This window comes from Lithobates pipiens, unplaced genomic scaffold (genome assembly GCF_037356315.1).
Source record: "Lithobates pipiens isolate NorthernLeopardFrog02 unplaced genomic scaffold, aLitPip1_a1.2 Scaffold_27, whole genome shotgun sequence".
Taxonomy (NCBI): Eukaryota; Metazoa; Chordata; class Amphibia; order Anura; family Ranidae; genus Lithobates; species Lithobates pipiens.
Window position 1 is genome coordinate 31,984,200 of NW_027507788.1, and position 17,063 is coordinate 32,001,262.

The window sequence follows — 17,063 nt, forward strand, 5'->3', positions numbered from 1 at the left end:
ACGCAGAGATCATGAAGTTGGCAGTAGGCAGGCCGTGGATCCTCCCTCTCCGGACAGATCTGCTCTCGCAGGGTCCAATTTACCATCCTGCTTTACACAGTCTGAGTTTGACGGTTTGGCTGCTGAGACCCACATTCTGAGGGATCGTGGGCCTTCGGGGCAAGTCCTTTCTACTCTGGTTAATGCCAGAAAGCCGGCCTCTAGGCTTATTTACTACAAAATCTGGAAGGCATATGTTTCCTGGTGTGAACCCAGGGGATGGCATCCTAGAAATATGTCACTAGCAGGATCTTGGCTTTCCTCGAGTCAGGCCTGGAAATGAATTTGGCCGTAAGCACTATTAAGGTGCAGATTTCGGCCTTGTCAGTGTTTTTCCAGAAGCCACTTGCATCACATTCCCTTGTGCGGGCTTTCATCCAGGGGGCTATGTGGATAAGGCTGCCAGTCAAACCTCCGGTATGCCCATGGGATCTGAATTTGGTTCTCTCGGCATTGCAGGGGCAAACATTTGAACCTTTGCTTCTGGCTTCATTAGTTCTTTTGACTAAAAAATTGTTTTTCTTGATAGCCATATCCTCGGCTAGAAGAGTGTCAGAACTAGCAGGTCTCTCCAGCAAGGAACCGTATCTAATTATTTATAAGGACCGGGTGGTCATGCGTCCCAACAGGTCCTTTCTGCCTAAGGTGCATTCAGGATTCCATTTGAATCAAGATGTAATCCTACCATCCTTTTTTCCGGACCCACAGTCCGCAGAAGAAGAATCTTTGCACACTTTAGATGTGGTAAAGGCAATCAGTATCTATCTTCAGGCAACTGCTCAGATAAGGAAAACTGATTGCTTATTTATTTTGCCGGAAGGCCCTAGGAAGGGCCAGGCGGCATCAAAATGCACTCTCTCTTGATAAGAAAAAAGTCCCTAGACATATATATAAAAAAAAATGTCATCATGACCTTAACCACTTAAGGACCGCCGCATGTAATTATACGTCGGCAGAATGGCATGTACAGGCACAAGCACATACCGGTACGTGCTTGCCTTCAAGCGGGTGGAGGGTCCGATCGGATCCCCTCCCGCTGGCTGCGGCAGTCTGTTTCGCTTCAGGAGCGATCCGGGATGAGGGGATGGCCATTGGTTTCTGGCCATCCCCTCTTGATCGCTCCTGGCGAATGAGAAGCTTCCCCCGCCGTAGTGTAAACACATGCAGGGAAGAAGTGATGTCACTCTCCTCGGGGCAGTCTTTTTGACCAGACTGCGAGGAGAGGACATAGTAAGTGCACCAATCACTACACTGACACGTAGGTACACATAGGCACACAAATCTGCCCCCGATCGCCCCCCCCCCCCGATCCCCCCTAGCCCCCCCCAGTCACAGTGTCACTGATTGCAGTGATCATTTATTTACTGATCAGTTAGTGTTAGGTCCAGGGTAGCCCTCTACCCCCCCCCAATAAAGGTTTAACCCCCTGATTGCCCCTAGAGTTAACCCTTTCACCCCCTTTTGCCAGTGTCACTAAGCAATTGTTTTTCTGATCGCTGCATTAGTGTCACTGGTGCCGCTAGGTAGCTAGTTATTTTTTTAAGTTCACTGCCAGGTTTTTATAGCGTTAGGTACCCCCATATACAACCTAATAAAGGTTTTAACCCCCTGACTGACCCTAGAGTTAACCCTTTCGCCAGCGATCACCGCATAAGTGTCACTGGTGACGCTGGATAGCCAGTTAGTTATCTCTTTATTTAGGTTCCCCGTCAGGTTTTTATATAGCGTCCGGGACCCCCATATACTACCTAATAAAGGTTTTAACCCCCTGATTGCCCCCAGGTAACCCTTTCAACCCCTATTGCCAGTGTCACTAAGCGATCGTTTTTCTGATCGCTGCATTAGTGTCACTGGTTTCGCTAGGTAGCTAGTTATTTTTTTAGGTTCACCGCCAGGTTTTTATAGCATTAGGTACCCCCATATACTACCCAATAAAGGTTTTAACCCCCTGATTGCCCCTAGAGTTAACCCTTTCACCAGCGATCACCGTATAAGTGTCACTGGTGACACTGGTTAGCCAGTTAGTTATTTAGGTTCCCCGTCAGGTTTTTATATAGCGTCAGAGACCCCCATATACTACCTAATAAAGATTTTAACCCCCTGATTGCCCTCAGGTAACCCTTTCCCCCCCTTTTGCCAGTGTCACTAAGCGATCATTTTTCTGATCGCTGCATTAGTGTCACTGGTGCCGCTAGGTAGCTAGTTATTTTTTAGGTTCACCGCCAAGTTTTTATGTCGTTAGGTACCCCCATATACTACCTAATAAAGATTTTAACCCCCTGATTGCCCCTAGAGTTAACCCTTTCACCAGCGATCACCGTATAAGTGTCACTGGTGACACTGGTTAGCCAGTTAGTTATTTAGGTTCCCCGTCAGGTTTTTATATAGCGTCAGAGACCCCCATATACTACCTAATAAAGATTTTAACCCCCTGATTGCCCCTTGTTAACCCTTTCATCAGTGATCACCGTATAAGTGTTACGGGTGACTCTGGTTAGTTAGTTTGCTTTTTATAGCATCAGGGCACCCACCATTTATTACCCAATAAAGGTTTAACCCCCTGATCACCCGGCGGGTGATATCAATTAGGTTTTAGGGTCAGGGTCTCCATCGCCCCAGGCAGCGCTAGGTTAGTGCCAGTACCGCTAGCACCCACGCACAAAGCATACACCTCCCGTAGTGGTAAAGTATCTGAACAGATCAATATCTGATCTGATCAGATCTATACTAGCATCCCCAGCAGTTTAGGGTTCCAAAAAAACGCATTGTTAGCGGGATCAGCCTAGATACCTGCTAGCACCTGCGTTTTGCCCCTCCGTCCAGCCCACCCAAGTGCAGTATCGATCGATCACTGTCACTTACAAAACACTAAACACATAACTGCAGCGATCGCAGAGTCAGGCCTGATCCCTGCTATCGCGAACAGTTTATTTTGGTAGCGTATTATATTTAAATCCTGAAGGCGGTGCTTGGTTTTCGGGGTCCTGTACATGGCTAGGCTCCCAAAAAGTCCCCCACATGTGGTATCCCCGTACTCAGGAGTAGCAGCAGAATTTATTTTGGGGGTGTAATCTCACTTATGCCCATAGCATGTATGAGCAATATATCATTTAGTGACAACTTTGTGCAAAAAAACAAGTTTGTAATATTCCTGCAACTTGTGGCAAAATATAAAATATTTCATGGACTCAACATGCCTCTCAGTAAATAGCTTGGGGTGTCTATTTTCCAAAATGGGGTCATTTGGGGGGGTTTTGTGCTATTTTGGCATTTTATGGCCTTCGAAACTGTGATAGGTAGTAAGGAGTGAAATCAAAAATTTGTACCCTGAGGCCGTGTACACACGCGGGGACTGTTCGCTCAACTTTGTTCGTCAAACAGTTTCAGCGGACAGTCCGCTCAAAATTAGCATGGACGGACTTGGCCACACACGACGAACGAACAGTGATGACGTGAACGGCACGTACGACGGGACGAAAAATACGACGTCCTATACACTGCAATACAACCTTCGGCGTGTAAATCCTTTCTGAGCATGCGCGGAACTTAGTTTGACGAACAAGCCTACACACGAGGGGACTGTCCGCTGAAACAAAGTTTCAGCGGACAGTTTTTCAGAAATTCCGAAAAACTTTGTTCAGCAGACTGTTCGCTGAAACTTGAGCGAACAGTCCCCGCGTGTGTACGCGGCCTTAGAAATCCTGAAGGCGGTGATTGGATTTCGGGGAGCCGTACGCGGCTAGACTCCCAAAAAGTCCCACACATGTGGTATCCCCGTACTCAGGAGAAGCAGCAGAATATATTTTGGGGTGCAATTTCACATATAACCATGACATGTGTGAGCAATATATCATTTAGTGACAACTTTTTGTAAACTTTTTGTAAACTTTTTTTTTTGTGTCATTATTCAATCACTTGGGACAAAAAAAATAATTCAATGGGCTCAACATGCCCCTTAGCAATTTCCTTGGGGTGTCTACTTTCCAAAATGGGGTCATTTGGGGGGGGGGTTGTACTGCCCTGCCATTTTAGCACCTCAAGAAATGAGATAGGCAGTCATAAATTAAAAGCTGTGTAAATTCCAGAAAATGCACTCTAGTTTGTAGATGCTATAACTTTTGCGCAAAAATAAATAAATATACGCTTATTGATATTTTTTTTACTAAAGACATGTGGCTGAATACATTTCGGCCTAAATGTATGACTAAAATTTAGTTTATTCGATTTTTCTTTTAACAAAAAGTAGAAAATATCTTTTTTTTTTCAAAATTTTTAGTCTTTTTCCTTTTATATTGTAAAAAATAAAAATCGCAGAGGCAATCAAATACTATCAAAAGAAAGCTCTATTTGTTTGAAGAAAAGGACACAAATTTCGTTTGGGTACAACATTGCATGACTGCGCAATTACCAGTTAAAGCAGTGCAGTGCAAAATTGTAAAAAGACCTCTGGTCCTTAGGCTGACAATTAGTCTGGGGTTTAAGGGGTTAAGCTGTTTATCATAATTTGAACATAACACCACAATGTTCCATTTTGCCCTAAAATGTTCTCAGTCTGTAAAACTTAAATGTCAGCATTGCAGGTGAAGCTGTTTCTTGCATAAAATATATATATCAAATATGTATATATCTTTGCAAGCAGCTTCTAGTATAATAAGATGAGTATAAACTTAAAGGGTGACTCTCCCTACCCTTACAATAGTGTCACTTTACCATATATTATTGCTGTATATTTACATGGGAGACACTCTATAGCCAGTGTGTCCAGGGACAACCATTCATCTGAGAGTTATGGTGGTTGGTGATGTTAATTGGCTGATGCATCCACACAGCAATATTTGAGTGTTTTCTATATACCACATTTGGATTGGGCACTTCATACCTGTGGACTTTTGCCTTTTTGAATTATACAGTTGAAGGTGCATACAGGACATTCATAAAGTATTCAGACCCCCCTTCACTTTCTTAAATGTTATGTTGCAGCCTAATACTTCAGTTGTTTAAATAATATTTTTTTAGCATTCATTTACACTCAGTACCTCATAATGAAAGTTTGCAAAATACTCCAAATGGGTTTTCCTGTGTTTTACAATTAAGAGATGCTTCCATCCAGCCATAAAGCCAAGAGCAGCATAAGGCTGCAGTGATGGTTGTCCTTTTAGAATAGTTGTCCTCAGAACCCACTAGCAGACCAGGTTTGTAACATAAGTGAAATACTATAGAGGTGAGATAATTTTCTGCTCAGCGATTGCAGTGTTCTAATCTGCATCTCTCTAAGCTAATACTTAAAATCTGGCCTGTTAGTGGATCCAAAGGACAGGAGTTGAGAACCCCTGGTTTAGAACCTTGTCCATCTCCACACAGAATCTCTGGAAGTGAGTCAGCGTGACCATCAGGTTCATGGTCACTTCTCTTACTAAGGCTTATTGATCAGTTTGGCGAGGTGAACAGCTCTTGGTAGAGTGCTGGTTGTGCCAAACAATTTGCATTTAGGAATTATGGAGACCATTCTCTAAGCAAAAAAATTGTGATTCTCATTTTTTCCAGAATCGCGCAGTTCTAGTAGGTATCCCCATGTTGAAGGAAATGTAGATTGTCTAAAAGTGATTTCTTAACCCCTTCATGTCTGTCAAAGTGTGACGTTCAATCCCCACACAGGCCTGGGAGATTAGCCCATTGAGACAATGACACAAAACAACAAAGTCTCTCCGAGCAAATCTAATCTTTATTCTTTGGTGTGAATATTTAAAGGGGGCTTTCAGAAAGTACCGCCCTTTGAACGTGTCATACAGATTATCCAATCATATACAAGTACAGCCTACAATAAAAGTGAAACTAGCAATTCCTCAAAATCATGTGCTTTCCAAGAAACGAAACAACTGAAAGAAGATAACAGTAACATGGGAAACGAAACTAGACTAGCAAAACTTGAGCATACATTTTGTGAGGTGGATGTTAGAGAGAGACACAAAATGGAAACCAAATTTCTTAAATAATGAAAGCGGTTAAGCTAAATATCCCTTCAATCCCCTCTTAGATCATATAAGATGATCTCTACATTCTATGTTGTGTCTTAATACTTCTTTGGGGTTGTGGCGTTGATTGCCTGATAACTCTTCATGTATGTCATGTAGGATAGAACCTTATCGGGAGATTGAAGGCGTGCAACTATGCAAGTGTAACACTTAAAGCAGAGGTAAAGAATCAGAGCAAGGATAAATATCATAACAATAACAAGGACAATGTCTTTTAACCATGAAAATATACCTCCAAGCCCAAATCCTGCATTGGCAAATGGGCTCCATGTTTTAGCAATGTCCCTAGCTTCCTGCTGGAGCTGACCTCTAAGGGATGTCCCCTTTTATCATCCCCCACCACTCCCATGACAGGTACCAAGTATGCAAGGTAACACCATCCCTTAACATGAAGGGGCACCCAGGGATAACACACTTTCCCACAACATACATAAATACTTTGTCCTAGTGCAAAAGGTCTCTTAGCGACAATCTCATGAGTGTACTTGTCCTGTGTCACGATTATTGGTGCAATATTTCACCTACATTTTTAGGGAAAGAAGAAAAGTTATGCAAAGTTCAGTTTAGCCCTGGGTCAGATACTTGAAACAGTGAGCAGGCATTCCCACATCTTGATGTTAAATATTGACCTGCTGCAGAAAGAAGGGTTAGTCTGTGTCTCATTCCCTAAATTAAAACACCAATCAGGGGAATGACTTCTACCTGCTATTGGAAAGGTAACAAAGTTGTTTATGTACAGAGTGGATATGTTAGTCAGGAATACCGGAGGAGGAGTCTCGTTGCGAAAGGAGGAAATATTTAAAGGTACAGACAAAAGGGAAATTCAGGCAGTGCTAGGATGTAATTTGTTACATATCCTACATTCTTCATACCCTGATTTTTTCCCGAGCATAAGCATACTTACATTTTAGCAAAAGCATCTTATCAGTAGAACTATCTCCAGTCTCTCTCTTGATTCTAGCTTGTGTCACTGTAATGCTCTCTTGTGTGTATGTGTGTGTGTATGTGTGTGTGTGTGTGTTCCCACAGATACTTTTAATTGCACCCAAATCTTCAGGTGGGTAGGAACACTGTCAGAGAGATCAGGATCAGGAGGCAAAATGCCTTGCCAGAAGTCTGTGGTGAAATAAGCGAGGTCATCTTCTCTGGCCGGACCTGCTTTCCCAGGAATTCCTCCTTCCTCTGCTTGGACTTCGGCTTGAGGGTCTCCTGTATCCAAGATCTCCTTCCAGCTCTTGGGGCTTTGGGCAACCTTTTTCACTCTGTTGGCATGGATCCAGGACTGGCAATTTTCCACTGGGATGGCTGTTCTGGTCACTGCAACCACTGTGGTAGGAGGTCCATAGGGATACTCTTGCTTCTTACTTCTGTTCAGCTATTGGACCACCACGGTGTCTCCCACCTTAAAGAGGTGAGTAGCTTCCTGTGAAGAAAAAGGAGAGGTGCGAGCAACATTTCTCTCAACTGTATCGAATGTTTCAACCAATTTCCTTACATATTCTTCCTGTATTAAGTCTAAATCTACCTTTTCCATCATTAAAGGTGCTCTGGCCTATGGGGTGGGGAAAGGTAGACCCATCAAGACTTCAAAAGGTGAATACCCTGTTGTCTTGGAAGGGGTCATTCTTATTTCTGCCAGGACTGCTGAGAGGACCTTCTTCCAGTTGGCAAAGATTCCTCCTGTGGCCTTTCTTATTTTGTCTTTTTAATTGTTCTGTTCGTTCTTTCTATTATCCCTGAGCTTTGAGGGTGGTAGGGAATGTGAAACTACAATTCTATCTTGAGAGTTTTTGGCAGACCCTTGATACAAATGCAGGTCCATTGTCTGAGTTTATTTGAAGTGGGCATCCCCATCGAGGAATGATTTCCTGAATGAGGATCCTCACTACTGTTTGTGCATCTTCTTTTGTGGTTACAAAAAGTTCAACTCATCTTAAGAAAATGTTCACAATTACCAAAAGATATTTCTGTCTTTTGCCTAGTTTGGCCATGTGTGTGAAGTCAGTCTGAAAATGTGTAAAAGGAGTGTTTGGCCTTGTGTGGGTTGCTCCTGATACATGTGATGCATCTTGATACATAATCTTTAACCCTCCAGGAAAGTTCTGAAAAATAAAAATATTTCTCCAATAGTTCACAAGTGGCCTTCCAGCCTCTGTGACCTATTCCATGGTACTGAGAAATAAAAAGTGATGCACTAGCTACTGGTATACATGGCTTCCCCTCTTTGCAGAGAAGTCCAGTCTTTGGATCTTTCTGCACACTTATTTTGTCCCAATCCCTGAGATCAGCTTCTTCTGCACATCCCTGCAAATCTGAAAGAACCTGATCATAGAAGGGCAATTCTGGGGCTAGCATGGGCATTTAGATCTGTGCATTTTGTGAAATATCAGCTTGTTTAGCAGCTAAACCAGCCAGAGCATTGCCCTTGGCTATCTGTTTGTTGGCCTGTGTGTGCTCTGCAGTGCTGTGAAAGATAAATCAGACCTGGGTGATGTGTCTTGGTGAATGAGGTTTATGCAATCATGTTGTGGCAGAACCTCATCCTGCTCTCCTTTTAATTCTAAAGGGCATTTAAGATTGGTGCTAGTCCTGCAGTGGGAGAAGCATATTTGATGTGCAATTTTGGATTAGACAGCACGATCACCTCATAGCCACTCAACCTCTGAGCAGACGTGCTGTGTATGTACATTTTTCAATAGGATTGATACATTGTTGGTGGTGTGAAGTGTCGTGTCGTGCCCCAGAGAGAGTGAAAGAAGTGGTCATCTGAACCATCATCGCACAGGACACGAGAGCTCCGAGACACACAGGCATGCCCTGAACCTGCATCGGAACCATCTTTGAGGAAAAAAAAAAAAATAGGGCGCAACTTGCCTCCATGCTCCTGAGCGAGGACACCTGACAAAGTCTTACAATTTTCCCTTGCAAACAAATAAAACATTTTTCCATAATTAGGGAGGCTGAGCCCTGGAGCCATTACCATAGCATTTTTCAAATACACAAAAGCATTGCACATTTCATCTGACCATTTTATACAGTCTGGCATGTCTGAACCTATGGCTTGTCTCAGGAGATTGTCATAGTAGGAACAGTCAGGTATTCATTGGCGGCAGTAACCAATCATACCAAGAAAGGTAAGCATGTCTTTCTTAGTAAGTGGGCGGGGCAGACCCACAAGAACCATAGCTCTTTTGTGATTGACTTTCCTTTCTCCTTTTGAGAGTACACAACCAAGATATGCAACCATTTCCTGACACCATTGCAATAATTTCTTTGACACTTTGTGACCACTTTCAAAAAAACATTTCAAAAGATCCCTCCCATCCTCCAGGGCGGCCACCGAGTAGAACTGCAGATGAGGAGCCACATACTGCAGCAGGGATGAACAGTGTCCTGGTATCCAAGCTCTGAGAGTAGTTTGGAGGACAATGGAATAGACTGCAGAGGAGTCTACATAGCCCTGGGGCATTCTACACCATGTTAGTTAGAAAGCAAAGATTGGCTGTGTCTCCTCATCCACAGGGACGGAAATAAAAAAAAGCATTCAATAAATTAATCACAGTAAAATACTCAGCATCCTGTGGTATGGCAGTATTGATGACACATCAGGCACTATTGGGGCAATCGGTACCATTAGGCTATTGATGGCCCTTAGGTCTTGTACAAACCTATAGTCACCATTTGCCATCTTACTGGGTTAATGTTAATGTAGGGCGAGACAATTTCCCTCTTGGTTGTCTCTGTGTGTAACCCCCTCTTTGTCCTTGCCCCCTCCCTTTTATAAAAGTTACCCCTTTTATTTCCTGAGAAATCATTTTGATAATGTGTCTGCACTAGTTTGTTTAAGGATGTCAAAACATCCTGCAGCATCCTTCGCTGTCAGAAATCAGTTATTGTGCTTGTAGCCCACTCTGATATTTACTGTGTGTCCTCATGTAATGAAGTCTTTCATGAAACTCTTATCTGGTTGTGGAATGTAAGGGGGAGGAGGGGGGTGCATGGTACATGCATAGAAAACATTGATTTAACCCTTAAATCCACCATCTCATGTCTCTGTTAAACCCATTGTGGACAATGTTGTGGCTAGGATGCTATAGGGAGCCTCGGTCCAGCCGGGGATCTCCACAGCATGTTTATTTTCATCCTTATTTTTCTTTCTAAACATTCTGACTTTTATTTCCTTGACTTTTTATTTATTTTTTATTTATTTATTTTTTTTGGCAAAATTCCAACAAGCACTCCTTATGGCCGGAGGTTCCCCTGATCACAAGCAAGCTTTGTGCATTATTACTTTTCTTATTTTTATAACCAAACAATTTTTATTTATATTTCAAATTTTTTGGCAGCGTGCCAACAGGTTCAAACACTACTTTCAATTGCTGTAGTGCCAATGCCGCAAACAATTCCTCACTATCTATTACGGTCAGTGAGATATTAGCACTTGAACCCTGTTGGCAAAAAGCCAAATGTCCAAATTTTGCACCTGACTTCCCCTGTGCAAGAGATGTCAGTAGCAAAAAGAATTATTCAAATAGCATGTTTTGATCAAAAGTTAGCCTCAGAGTATACTACCGACTATGCCAATTTATGTATTACCTTAAGAGAGTGTTATTAACACTGCTACTATGCTCACTATCTCATACATTGGAGTCAAAACATTCATATGTAAATCATTAAGAGAAAACATAAATACATCACCGGATACTGTAGCATCGCTCTACGTCTCGGTTGGGGAACTTCCATCAATCACAAAAAGGAGCCGGGAGTTCACCGCAAGATGCGTCTGTCGCCTTTTATTTACGTACCCTTATAACACAGTGCAGTGGAAAGCGTCGTCTTACCTTACAACGCTGACAAATTCCACACAAACAGTTAACAGATCATCTTATAAACTTCTACAGGCGATAGGAAGATAAGCAAAGAGAAGGGTTTTGTCCGTCACACTTTAGCAGACTTTTTCTTATAATTACAGTACTGTATAAATCATTTTCCTACGAACTTCTCAGAGTCCGTGAAAGCCCCCCCAGAGCTTTCTCCTTGTTCACACGGGAACAAGTGCTGCTTCTTAAAGCAGTCTTATTAAATGAACTTCACGGAGTCCATTAAAGCCCACCCAAGGCTTCTCTACCTGTTCACACGGGAACAGGTGCTGCTTCTTAAAGCAGTCTTATTAAATGAACTTCTCAGAGTCCATTAAAGCCCACCCAAGGCTTTATCACTGTTAACTCAGAACAGCTTTTTTTACTGCTTCTCAGAGCAGTTAAACTTATCAACGAGGTCTGAAAACAACTTCTACATAAATCACAGGTTCAAAGAACGATTTTTTAAATAGATGTCACAGTGAGAGATACATATATCAATTCAACTCACCATATAGACATATATTATAATCGACCCCGGACGAGCCCCCAAACTGAAGGAAATGTAGATTGTCTAAAAGTGATTTCTTAACCCCTTCATGTCTGTCAAAGTGTGACGTTCAATCCCCACACAGGCCTGGGAGATTAGCCCATTGAGACAATGACACAAAACAACAAAGTCTCTCCGAGCAAATCTAATCTTTATTCTTTGGTGTGAATATTTAAAGGGGGCTTTCAGAAAGTACCGCCCTTTGAACGTGTCATACAGATTATCCAATCATAAACAAGTACAGCCTACAATAAAAGTGAAACTAGCAATTCCTCAAAATCATGTGCTTTCCAAGAAACGAAACAACTGAAAGAAGATAACAGTAACATGGGAAACGAAACTAGACTAGCAAAACTTGAGCATACATTTTGTGAGGTGGATGTTAGAGAGAGACACAAAATGAAAACCAAATTTCTTAAATAATGAAAGCGGTTAAGCTAAATATCCCTTCACATGTGTGTTTAACCAGTTGCCGACCGCCGCACGCCGATGTACGTCGGTACAATGGCACGGGCAGGCATAAGGACATACATGTACGTCCCTTGCCTCCCGCGGGTCGGGGGCCCGATCGGGCCCCCGCCCGGTGCCTGCGGCGGTCGGTATTCGTTCGGGAGCGATCCCGGACGAGGGGACGGCCATTCATTCATGGCCACCCCCTCGCGATCGCTCCCGACGAATAGAAATCCCCGGTGACATCACTTCCTCTCCTGTAATGTAAACACAGGAGAGGAAGTGATGTATTCTCTCCTCCGTGTCGGTATTTTTCGTTCCGACACGGAGGAGAGCGGATCAGTAAGTTGCACCAACACTCTACACACACAGTAGAACATGCCAGGCACACTCACACCCCCCCTTTACCCCCCGATCACCCCCCCAATTACCCCTGCCCCCCCAGTCACAGTGACACCAATGTCATTTTTTTTTTTTTTTTTGCATTGGTGTCATTTGTGACTGTAATAACTGTTAGGGCAGTTAGAGTTAGCCCCCTTTAGTTCTAATGTACCCCCCTAACCCCCCCAATAAAGGTTTAACCCCGTGATCACCCCCCGTCGCCAGTGTCACTAAGGCTGGGTTCACATTGCAGCGGTTTATGAGAACGAATGTGATTCGCACCGCACTGCAGTGCAAATCACATCCGATCTCTGTGCGATTCGAGTTCAGCCATTCGCCGCACCCGCCACACCCGCCGCACCCGCCGCAAATTCGCACGGGACCCTTTTTTTGGCCCGCAGCAGAATCGGATCGCATGGGTGTTCACACCATGCGATCCAAGTTTGCAGATCGCACTGCGATATGCGAACTGATCTGGGGGTGTCAGTAACATTTCACTGACACTCCCAGCAGTTCGCATAGGGCAGTGTGAACTGCCGCCGGGAGGCATGCGATGCGGGAACCCGCCGCGGATTCGCGGCGTTTCCGCATCGCTCCAGTGTGAACCCAGCCTAATAAGCGATCATTTTTCTGATCGCCGTATTAGTGTCACAGGTGACGCTAGTTAGGCAGGTAGGTATTTAGGTTCGCCGCAGCTTTTTATAGCGCCAGGGACCCCCATATACTACCGCATAAAGCCCCCTGATTGCCCCCTAGTTAACCCTTTCACCAGTGATCACCATATAACTGTTACAGGTGACGCTGGTTGGTTAGTTATTTTTTTATAGTTTCAGGGCACCCGCCATTTATTACCTAATAAAGGTTTAACCCCCTGATCACCCGGCGGGTGTCATTTGTGACTAATAACTGTTAGGGCAGTTAGGGTTAGCCCCCTTTAGTTCTAAGGTACCCCCCTAACCCCCCCAATAAAGGTTTAACCCCGTGATCACCCCCCGTCGCCAGTGTCACTAAGGCTGGGTTCACATTGCAGCGGTTTATGAGAACGGATGTGATTCGCACCGCACTGCAGTGCAAATCACATCCGATCTCTGTGCGATTCGAGTTCAGCCATTCGCCGCACCCGCCGCAAATTCGCACGGGACCCTTTTTTTGGCCCGCAGCAGAATCGGATCGCATGGGTGTTCACACCATGCGATCCGAGTTTGCAGATCGCACTGCGATATGCGAACTGATCTGGGGGTGTCAGTAACATTTCACTGACACTCCCAGCAGTTCGCATAGGGCAGTGTGAACTGCCGCCGGGAGGCATGCGATGCGGGAACCCGCCGCGCATTCGTGGCGTTCCCGCATCGCTCCAGTGTGAACCCAGCCTAATAAGCGATCGTTTTTCTGATCGCTGTATTAGTGTCACAGGTGACGCTAGTTAGGCAGGTAGGTATTTAGGTTCGCTGCAGCTTTTTATAGCGCCAGGGACCCCCATATACTACCGCATAAAGCCCCCTAATTGCCCCCTAGTTAACCCTTTCACCAGTGATCACCATATAACTGTTACAGGTGACGCTGGTTGGTTAGTTATTTTTTTATAGTTTCAGGGCACCCGCCATTTATTACCTAGTCTCACTAGTGTACCCCTAAATTTAGGGGTGTCTACTTTCCAAAATGGGGTCATTTGGGGGGGGTTTGTGCCATCTTGGCATTTTATGGCCTTCAAAACTGTAACGCCCTTAGAAAGCCTGAAGGCGGTGCTTGGTTTTCGGGGCCCCGTACGCGGCTAGGCTCCCAAAAAGTCCCACATATGTGGTATCCCCATACTCAGGAGAAGCAGCAGAATTTATTTTGGGGTGTCATTTCACATATGCCCATGGCATGCGTGAGCAATATATCATTTAGTGACAACTTTGTGAAAAAAAAAAAAAAAGTTTGTAATTTTCCCGCAACTTGTGGCAAAATATAAAATATTCCATGGACTCAACATGCCTCTCAGCAAATAGCTTGGGGTGTCTACTTTCTAAAATGGGGTCATTTGTGGGGGTTTTGTGCCATCTTGGCATTTTATGGCCTTCAAAACTGTAATAGGTAGTGAGAAGTGAACTCAAAAATTTACGCCCTTAGAAAGCCTGAAGGCGGTGCTTGGTTTTCGGGGCCCCGTACGCGGCTAGGCTCCCAAAAAGTCCCACATATGTGGTATCCCCGTACTCAGGAGAAGCAGCAGAATTTATTTTGGGGTGTCATTTCACATATGCCCATGGCATTCATGAGCAATATATCATTTAGTGACAACTTTGTTAAAAAAAAATAATAAAAAAAAAAGTTTGTAATTTTCCCGCAACTTGTGGCAAAATATAAAATATTCCATGAACTCAACATGCCTCTCAGCAAATAGCTTGGGGTGTCTACTTTCTAAAATGGGGTCATTTGTGGGGGTTTTGTGCCATCTTGGCATTTTATGGCCTTCAAAACTGTAATAGGTAGTGAGAAGTGAACTCAAAAATTTACGCCCTTAGAAAGCCTGAAGGCGGTGCTTGGTTTTCGGGGCCCCGTACGCGGCTAGGCTCCCAAAAAGTCCCACATATGTGGTATCCCCATACTCAGGAGAAGCAGCAGAATTTATTTTGGGGTGTCATTTCACATACGCCCATAGCATGTGTGAGCAATATATCATTTAGTGACAACTTTGTGTAAAAAAAAAAAAAAAATTTTTTTTTTGTCATTATTCAATCGCTTGAGGCAAAAAAATAAAATATTCAATGGGCTCAACATGCCTCTTATCAATTTCCTTAGGGGGTCTACTTTCCAAAATGGGGTCATTTGGGGGGGTTTTGTACTGCCCTGCCATTTTAGCACCTCAAGAAATGAGATAGGCAGTCGTAAACTAAAAGCTGCGTAAATTCCAGAAAACGTACCTTAGTTTGTAGATGTGACAACTTTTGCGCAAACCAATAAATATACAATTATTGACTTTTTTTTTACCAAAGACATGTGGCTGAATACATTTTGGCCTAAATGTATGACTAAAATTGAGTTTATTGGATTTTTCTAATAACAAAAAGTAGAAAATATCATTTTTTTTCAAAATTTGCGGTCTTTTTACGTTTATATCGCAAAAAATAAAAATCGCAGAGGCAATCAAATACCATCAAAAGAAAGCTCTATTTGTGGGAAGAAAAGGACGCAAATTTTGTTTGGGTACAACATTGCATGACCGCGCAATTACCAGTTAAAGCAGCGCAGTGCCAAAGTGTAAAAAGACCTCTGGTCATTTACCAGCAAAATGGTCCGGTCTGAAAGTGGTTAAGTTAGTACATGTGTATATGTGGGGTTGTGTGTGTGTGACATTTTTCTGAAAAAGGATTATATAGGATTGGGTGCAACATAACTTTTTTTACAATTTACAAAAATTTCCATTCACTTAATGTTTTTTTTTCCCTATAACGTGATGATTTTTTGGGGTAACCGGTTCTCTTTAATGAGACATTCAAGGGGTAAAAGGCCCCCAATGTCTCCCCTGTGTTCCACTAAATGTAATGCAATGCAGATTGCATTGTATCACATTTAGCTTTTTTTGGAAGTATTGGCCAGGGACATGTGTCTGCTATGCTACTTCTCACCTACCCAGGAGCACCTACTTTGCTGGTCCCAGGTCTGCAGATGGGCAAGCAAAACTTGGCATACATTGTGGGGACCGATTCACTACCTGCACCACCCCCAGATTGTCGCAATTAAACCTCACTTTCAGGTTACGAAACGCCTCCCCCCAAATTTCCACAGCCACGACAATAGGGAACAGTTCCAACAGAACCAGATTTTTTAACAACCCCGCCTCAGACCACTCTGACGGCCATCGTGCCACGCACCATGGTCCCTTAAAAAATGCTCCGAAACCCCGTGGAACCCGCAGCGTCCGTGAACAATTCCAGGTCAAAATTACTGATCGGGCTGGACATCCACAGTGCCCGGCCATTAAAGGTCTCCAAAAACCCTTGCCAGACTTCCAAGTCCGCTCTGTGATCATGATTGAGGGTCACAAAATGTTGGGGGACCGGATACCCGAGGTAGCTGCCAACAGCCAGCGACAGAAAACCCGCCCAATGGGCATAATCCAACAGGCGAAGTTCAACTTCCCTAGCAGCGACTGCAACCACCGCAGTTGCACCTTACGCACTCCAATCATCCCACATAGTTCCTCCTGAAGTGTCGTCAGCTTGTCCAATGGTAGCCTGCACTCCATTCTTGCGGAATCGATCACGATCCCCAAAAATGTGATGCAGGCCTTGGGCCCCTCTGTCTTCCCTGGAGCCAAGGGACTCCAAAACGCTCCGCCAAATGTTGAAGCGTCCCCAAAAGAACAGCACACACCGTGGTGCCCGCCGGGCCAACACATAGGAAGTCGTCCAAATAATGGACTACCGAGTTGATGCCCGACACGTCACGGACGGCCCACTCCAAAAACGAGCTGAATTGCTCAAAAAAGGCGCAGGAAGGCATCGATCCACATAAACCCCCCCCCCCCTCCTATGTGCAGCCAAGAAGTCTAAAACTGTCCGGGTGCACAGGAAGCAGGCAAAAGGCTGATTCGATGTCCAACTTCGCCATCAAGGCCCCTCGGCCGTAGCGCCGAACCCAAGCGATCGCCGCATCAAAAGAAGTGTATGTCACTGCACACTCTTCCGGGGGGATAGCGTCGTTCACAGAACCCCCTTTTTGGAATGACAGGTGATGGATCAGCCTAAACTTATTAGGTTCCTTCTTTGG

At 44.2% G+C, this 17,063-nt stretch overlaps 1 long non-coding RNA gene across 1 annotated transcript; it reads right to left on the reverse strand.

Moving 5' to 3' along the window:
* Window positions 1–5,743: 5,743 nt before the first annotated feature.
* LOC143933735 (uncharacterized) lies at window positions 5,744–11,876 on the reverse strand. The gene is made up of 2 exons (XR_013263144.1): window positions 11,442–11,876; window positions 5,744–7,494 (listed from the first exon to the last, which is right to left on the reverse strand). It is a non-coding gene; the product is annotated as an uncharacterized LOC143933735 (long non-coding RNA).
* Between the last annotated feature and the right edge of the window lie 5,187 nt (window positions 11,877–17,063).